Consider the following 7,111-nt stretch of genomic DNA (forward strand, 5'->3'; position numbering starts at 1 on the left):
AAAACCAAAAAAAAAAAAGACCCAGGAAAGTTTTTTTCCCTTCTGAGTTAGTGAGCTCATGGATTTTATTTCACAGCTTATGGAAAACGGTGCAGTGACACTTGTGGTAAACAGGATGTTGGCAACAAAGAGAAAATATCTCTCCTCAAACTCTATCAACTCTAACCTGCCAGCCTGTTGGTACCTGTGTGGTAAGAAGAGTCTGGTGCCTTGGAGGACTCAGGCTTGTCACAGAGGAGATCCTTACTGCCAGGACAAGCGCTGGCCATAGGAAATAGAAGCTCTAAAACGCTCCCGTAATCTCTCTGACCCAATTTAGCACCACTTTTTTCCACTTCTCTTTCAGGACTGAAACATAAAAGAACCAGTGTCCAGAGGCAAGTGACATATGCCTTATACTTGTGGCCATCCTTCCTTTGTTCGTTCATAAACTTTGCTTAAAATACTAAAATTGCCGATTCCTTATAAAAAATACATTCTTGCCCACACTGGCCACTGGCAAAGACTTTTATTTCCCAATGGATAAGAGAGCCTCCTTCATCTTCTTGGTCATAGCTGGGATGAGGTGCATGTGGTCATCCACACACTTGGTCACACAAGTGTCCGGCTGCTGCTTCACCTGAAGCTCCTTACCCCCAGCATCTATTGAATCTTTGACTTTGTGAAATGCATGGTGCACCGGGCCAGGTGGTCCTGGAACTTCTCCAACTCATTGGTGACCAAGGCCTGACTTGAGCCAGAGGCACATGGCAGCACTCGATACACTGGTGCACCTGCTGTGTGAATGCCTGGCTGTCCTCACAACAGCTGGCACTGCACCTGAACATGAGACCCTGTGTCTTCTGCATGTTCTCTCTTTCCAGACTCTTCACTGTGGCGTCCACTACCTCCTGTACCTGCAGCTGCTGCAGCTCCACCACGGCGACCTGCGCTGCCCTGCTCTGCTTAACTTTTCTAGAAATCTAAACTATTCTAAAAAAATTAAGTCTTGCCAGGCACAGACCCACAGTGGCTTACGCCTGTAATCCCAGCATTTTGGGAGGCCGAGGCAGGTGGATAGCTTGAGCTCAGGAGTTCAAATCCAGCTTGGGCAACATGGCAAAATCCCATTTCTACCAAAAATAAAAAAATTAGCCGGGCATGGTGGTGCATACCCATGGTACCAGCTGTGGGAGGCCAAGGTGGGAGGATCACTCGAGAGCAGGAAGTCAAGCCTGTGGTGAGCCATGATTGTGCCACTTCAGTCCAGCCTGGGCAACAGTGAGATCCTGTCACGAATAATAATAAGAGTAATAATAATAATAGTCTGTTAATTTTAAAAAGGATTAAAAAAATCTATTGGCCATATGTATGTGCATGTATTCCTCTCACTCTCCTCTCTCCACTGTTTCATTTATCTTGCATCTATTCCTTTGCCAATATCATACTGTGTTTGTTAATTAAAGTACCTTTAGTGTAAATTTTAAAATTGTGCAGGGTAAATCCAATCTATTCTACTTTTTCAAAATTGTTCTAACTATTCTAGCTTCTTTGCTTTTCTGTATAGATTTTCTGAATCAACCTGTCTATGTCTCCCAAAAATTCTCTGGGATTTTGATTGCAATTGTATTAAGTGTATGTATAAATTTGGGAAGAATTGTCATCTTTTTAATATTGATTCTTCTAATTCATGAACACGGTGTCTTTCTCCACTTATTTAGACCTCCTTTGGTGTCTTTTATCAGCTATTTTTAGTTTTCAGCGTAGAGAGCATGTACATGTTTTGTGAGATTATTTTATTTGAGGACCTACTGTGAATTTTATTGTTTTAATTTTGGGTTCCAATTGTACATTGCTGGTATATAAAAAGACAATTTACCTTTACACATTGACCTTGTATCTTGCTAAATTCTCTTATTAGTTCTAGAAGGTTTTTTCTCTCTTTTTTCTTTTATTTTCTTTCCTTTTTTTTTTTTTTTTTTTTTTGAGACAGAGTTTTGTTCTTGTTGCCTAGGCTGGAGTGCAATGGCACAGTCCTGGCTCGCTGCAACCTCCGCCTTCTGGGTTCAAGCGATTCTCTTGCCTCAGCCTCCCAAGTAGCTGGGATTACAGGCGCCCTCCACCACGCCCGGTTAATTTTTGTATTTTTAGTAGAGATGAGGTTTCTCCATGTTGACCAGGCTGGTCTCGAACTCCTGACCTCAGGTGATCCACCCACCTAGACCTCCAAAAATGCTGGGATTACAGGCATGAGCCACCATGCCTGACCTTGTTTTGTTTTTTCTTTTATATATTCCTTGACATTTTCTACATATACAACCATATGATCTGCAAATAGGGCTAGTTTTATTGCATACTTTCCAATATGTGTGCCTTTTTGTAAATTTTCCTTTTCATTGCACTGACTAGGTAAGAATGGACATCCTTGCCTCATTCTTAATTTTATGAGAATAGCATAATGATAGCTGTAGATATTTAGATGTCTGTTGTCAAATTAAAGACATATTTTTTGGCCTAACATGGTGGCTCTCACCTATAATCCCATCACTTTGGGAGGTTGAGGCAGGTGGATCACCTGAGGTCAAGAGTTCGAGACCAGCCTGGCCAACATGGTGAAACCCCTTCTCTACAGAGCAAGACTCTGTCTCACAAAAAAAAAAAAAAGACTTTTTTTCCTATTCCAAGCTTGCTAAGAGGTTCCTTTCCCCATGAATGGACATTAAGTTTGGTCAAGTGCTTTTTCTACATTAATTAATATGATCATGTGGGTTTTTTTCTGCTTAGTCTATGGTAGATTACATTGGTTGAGATCCAAACATTGAACCATACTTGCATTCCTGGAATAAACATTATTATATCTTGCTGTGCTATTCTTTGTATACATTGCTAGTATAATAAACATTATGTCATGCTGTACTATCTTTTTTTTTTTTTTTTTTTTTTTGAGAAAGAGTCTCACTCTTGTTACTCTTGTTGCCCAGGCTGGAGTGTGGTAGTACAATCTCAGCCCACTGCAGCCTCTGTCTCCCAGGCTCAAGTGATTCTCCTGCCTCAGTCTTCTGAGTAGCTGGAATTACAGGCATGTGCCACCATACCCGGCTAATTTTTGTATTTCTAATAAAGATGGGGTTTTGCCATGTTGGCCAGGCTGGTTTTGAACTCCTGGACTCAAGTGATCCACCCTTCCTCAGCCTCCCAAAGTGCTGAGATTACCAAAGTAAGCCACTGTGTCTGGCCTATACTATTCTTTGTATACATTGCTCATATAATAAACACCATTATGTCATGCTGTACCATTCTGTTTATATGTTGCTGATTTGCAAATGTTTTGTTGAGGATTTCTTTGTATTCAGAAACACATAATGGTATAGGTATAGTGGTCTATAATTTTCTTTTTTGTACTATCTTTGCTTTTGTTATAATAGTAATGAAAGCCTCATAAAATGAGTTGGAAAGTATCCCTTTTCTATTTTCTGACAGAGATTGTATAGAATTAATGTTTTCTTCTCATTTAAATAGTTGGTAGAATTCATCAGTAAAATCATATGGGCCTGGAGATTTCTTTTTAGAAGTCTTTTAACTATTCATTTGATTTCTTTAATAGTCATAGGATTATTTAATTATGTCTGTTTCATCTTAGGCATGTTTTAGCAGTTTGTAGTTTTCTAGGAATTGGTTCATCTCATCTAAAGTTTACGTGCATAGAAATGCTCATGGTATTTGTTGTGGGGAGCAACAACTATCCAGGACAGTGGTGTGGGGGTATAAGAATTTACCAAGACAGGCCGGGCAATGTGGCTCACGCACTTTGGGAGGCTGAGGCAGGCGGATCACCTGAGGTCGGGAGTTCAAGACCAGCCTGACCAACATGGTGAAACATGGAGAAACCCTGTCTCTACTAAAAATACAAAATTAGCCGGGCGTGGTGACGCACACCTGTGATCCCAGCTACTCTGGAGGCTGAGGCAGGAGAATCGCTTGAATCTGGGAGGTGGAGGTTGCAGTGAGCCGAGATCGTGCCATTGCACTCCAGCCTGGGCAACAACAGCAAGACTCCGTCTCAACAAAAAAAAAAAAAAAAAGAATTTACCAAGACAGTTGTTGGTACAGAAAGGCAGATTTATTAGAGAAAGTAGGAAAATACATTGCCAGAGAGACAATGAGCAAGTCAGCAGAAGCTGACTGCAAAGAAACAAAGACTTGTGGAGATTTTGTAGGGCACTGCTTATGCTGAAGAGGGCTTTGTGTAGTGCTGATAATACCAAGATTGCAGTGAGTTAACTTGCAGGTGTCCTGTGATAGCTGGGTGCGGGAAGACTGTGAATTATTTGCACAGGAGGGCTATGTATCCCAGACCATGAGAAAGGCAGACTTGTAGCTTATCTGCTTTATCTTTTTTCTTTCCCTTGGTCCTGCAAGCCTGACTCCCTTTCCCTGGTTAGGACTCCACATCTCCCTACTAACAGAGCAACAATAAGAAATATTTAGCATGTGGGTGAAGATTTCATCTTCCAACTGCTTCCTGCTGACCAGAGGCATCGAGCTGGCCCTACCTAATCCTGTTAGTCTGTCAGGAGGCTACAAGGGCCTAAATCCTTGGCTTGGGAGTTAATTGGGCAGAGTCATTGTGTAACCATGTGGTTGGGGCAGCATTTGTAGCCTAAAATTTTGTCCTGCTGTATCCAAAGGAGAGTCATGGAGTTCTTTTAGTGAATGATACCCTCACTGCAGTGACATTTTAGTTTGAAATTGTTGTATTCTAGAAGACACAAAACAAGATATTGCATTAATAATACATAATACAAATAAGCTAATATAAGCATTATTATAGGTGGGAGAAGTGGGGCCTGAGAGATAAGATTTCTAAATGTTAATTCAATAAGAAAAAATCAAGGAAAAGTTTGTAGATGTACTAGTGAGGAGTTAGTTTAGTTTTGACCTTTATTTCTATATATTCCATTCCAGTTGCTGAGCTATGTACAGGTATGAAGGAATTACTACACATTTTGCTGGCATTAACTTTATTGTTTCCCCACCATAGAAAAAACCTGTGGAGCTGCACAGTGAACTTGTCTCCCATTCCTGGTGTGTCTGATTAGAGTTGAGGGTGTAATTGCAATGGGCTCGAATTAAAGCCCCTAGGACAGGGCCAGACCCCTTGGAGTTTGTGGTGTAGAGGTGAGCCTTACAGCCTCTACATATGATGAAGGCAAACAAATTTTTAATAAGAGGCATTTTTATGGAAACAGAAGAAAAAAAACAAACATTAACATTGGGCACAATTTATCCAGATGTTAAACTCAACGCATTTTTAGTTATAGAGGGGGAAGGCAGTGGCCATCTTACCCTTTTCATTCTTTTGCTTGTATTTTAAAGAATGAACTTTAGTTTGCAGGACCTTAGGAAAGAGGTAATAGCAACTCCATTGAGTTTAAATTAGAAAAATAAAAGGAAAAAAATGTTGAATGCATTGGGAACTTGTAGCCCAGAAGGAATTCAGGATTTGGTTAAGATTGTAGAAAATAATAAAAAAATGGCCGGGCTCGGTGGCTCAAGCCTGTAATCCCAGCACTTTGGGAGGCCGAGACGGGCGGATCACGAGGTCAGGAGATCGAGACCATCCTGGCTAACACGGTGAAACCCCGTCTCTACTAAAAAAATACAAAAAACTAGCCGGGCGAGGTGGCGGGCGCCTGTAGTCCCAGCTACTCGGGAGGCTGAGGCAGGAGAATGGCGGGAACCCGGGAGGCGGAGCTTGCAGTGAGCTGAGATCCGGCCACTGCACTCCAGCCTGGGTGACAGAGCGAGACTCCGTCTCAAAAAAAAAAAAAAAAAAAGAAAATAATAAAAAAAAACTTTAAAACAGTGGACAAGACTAGAATTTGATGACCAATGGACTACAGCTTTTTTGAAACATAATTTTTCTTTCCAGTTCGCTAAAAGCAAATTATAATGGAAAAAATCTATTGGTAAAATAAGTTTTCATCTTATTATACTTGGCTTGAGTATTTACATAAAGTTAGCAAGAATAATTATTTTGCATATAGACTCTTCTATTTTTTAAATTTGGTTTTGCTGAAACTTTATTCCATAGAGAATCTCAGATTTGACTTTAATGTCTTAAGCCCAATTATGGGTTTGTGCCATTAAACACCTGTATGAGTTGGATAAATTCTTTTTCTCTTGAGGTCCCAAGACAACTTCGGGCTCCTGGGTCTGTTAGAAAGTGACATTCTTTACTTATCACAGTTAGGAACCCTGCACAGGGACTGCATAGATAAGGTATGAGGCCAGCTTTTCCAAGGAACTTTTATTGGCTTTATAAGTTAACTTTGATTTCGCCTCCCCACCCCCCCCAAAAAAGCGTGCCATTCCATTAAAGCTTGGTAAAAATAACCAGTGTCTCCAATTGTGACCTGTTACAAAAGAAAACAGATTTTTTCTTTTCTTTTCTTTTTTTCGAGACAGGGTCTCACTTTATCACCCAGGCTGGAGTGCAGTGGTGCAATAGCAACTCACTGCAGCCTCGACCACCCAGGTTCAAGCAATCTTCCTGCCCCAGCCCCCCAAGTAGCTGGAACTACAGGCATGTGCCACCATCCCCAGTTAATTTTTTGTGTTTTTCATAGAGACAGGATTTTGCCACATTGCCCAGGCTGGTCTCGAACACCTAAGCTCAAACAATCCACCTGCCTGAGTGCTGGGATTACAGGCGTGAGCCATGGCACACAGCAAGAAAATAGAAAATAGATTTTCACGCCATGGTGTGAGCTACGGCACACAGCCAGAAAATGAACCATGACACACAGCCAGAAAATAGATTTTTAATGAATATATGCAAATAACTATAGTTTTTAGTTTTTTTTGCTTTTTAGTTTTTAGTTTTCCATTAGTTTAGTTTATGTAATTAACTTCTGTTCTGCTCGATATTTATGAACACATTAGCTTTTAATGGGAGTCTGGGAAGTTTTTTTCTTTATTCTAACGTTACAATTTCCAAAGTTATTAGAAACCTGCACTCAAGAGCACCCGTTAGAATTCTACAGGTGATTGTAAAACCAAGAGCACCTGTTAGAGTTCTACAAGTGATTGTAAAACCAAGAGCACCTGTTAGAGTTCTACAGGTGATTGT

General features: G+C 40.7%; 1 pseudogene; it reads right to left on the bottom strand.

Moving 5' to 3' along the window:
- Nucleotides 1-508: 508 nt before the first annotated feature.
- Nucleotides 509-7,111, bottom strand: part of LOC111527992 — a 12,625-nt pseudogene continuing 6,022 nt past the window's right edge.

Source organism: Piliocolobus tephrosceles, chromosome 5 (assembly GCF_002776525.5).
Source record: "Piliocolobus tephrosceles isolate RC106 chromosome 5, ASM277652v3, whole genome shotgun sequence".
Classification (NCBI taxonomy): domain Eukaryota; kingdom Metazoa; phylum Chordata; class Mammalia; order Primates; family Cercopithecidae; genus Piliocolobus; species Piliocolobus tephrosceles.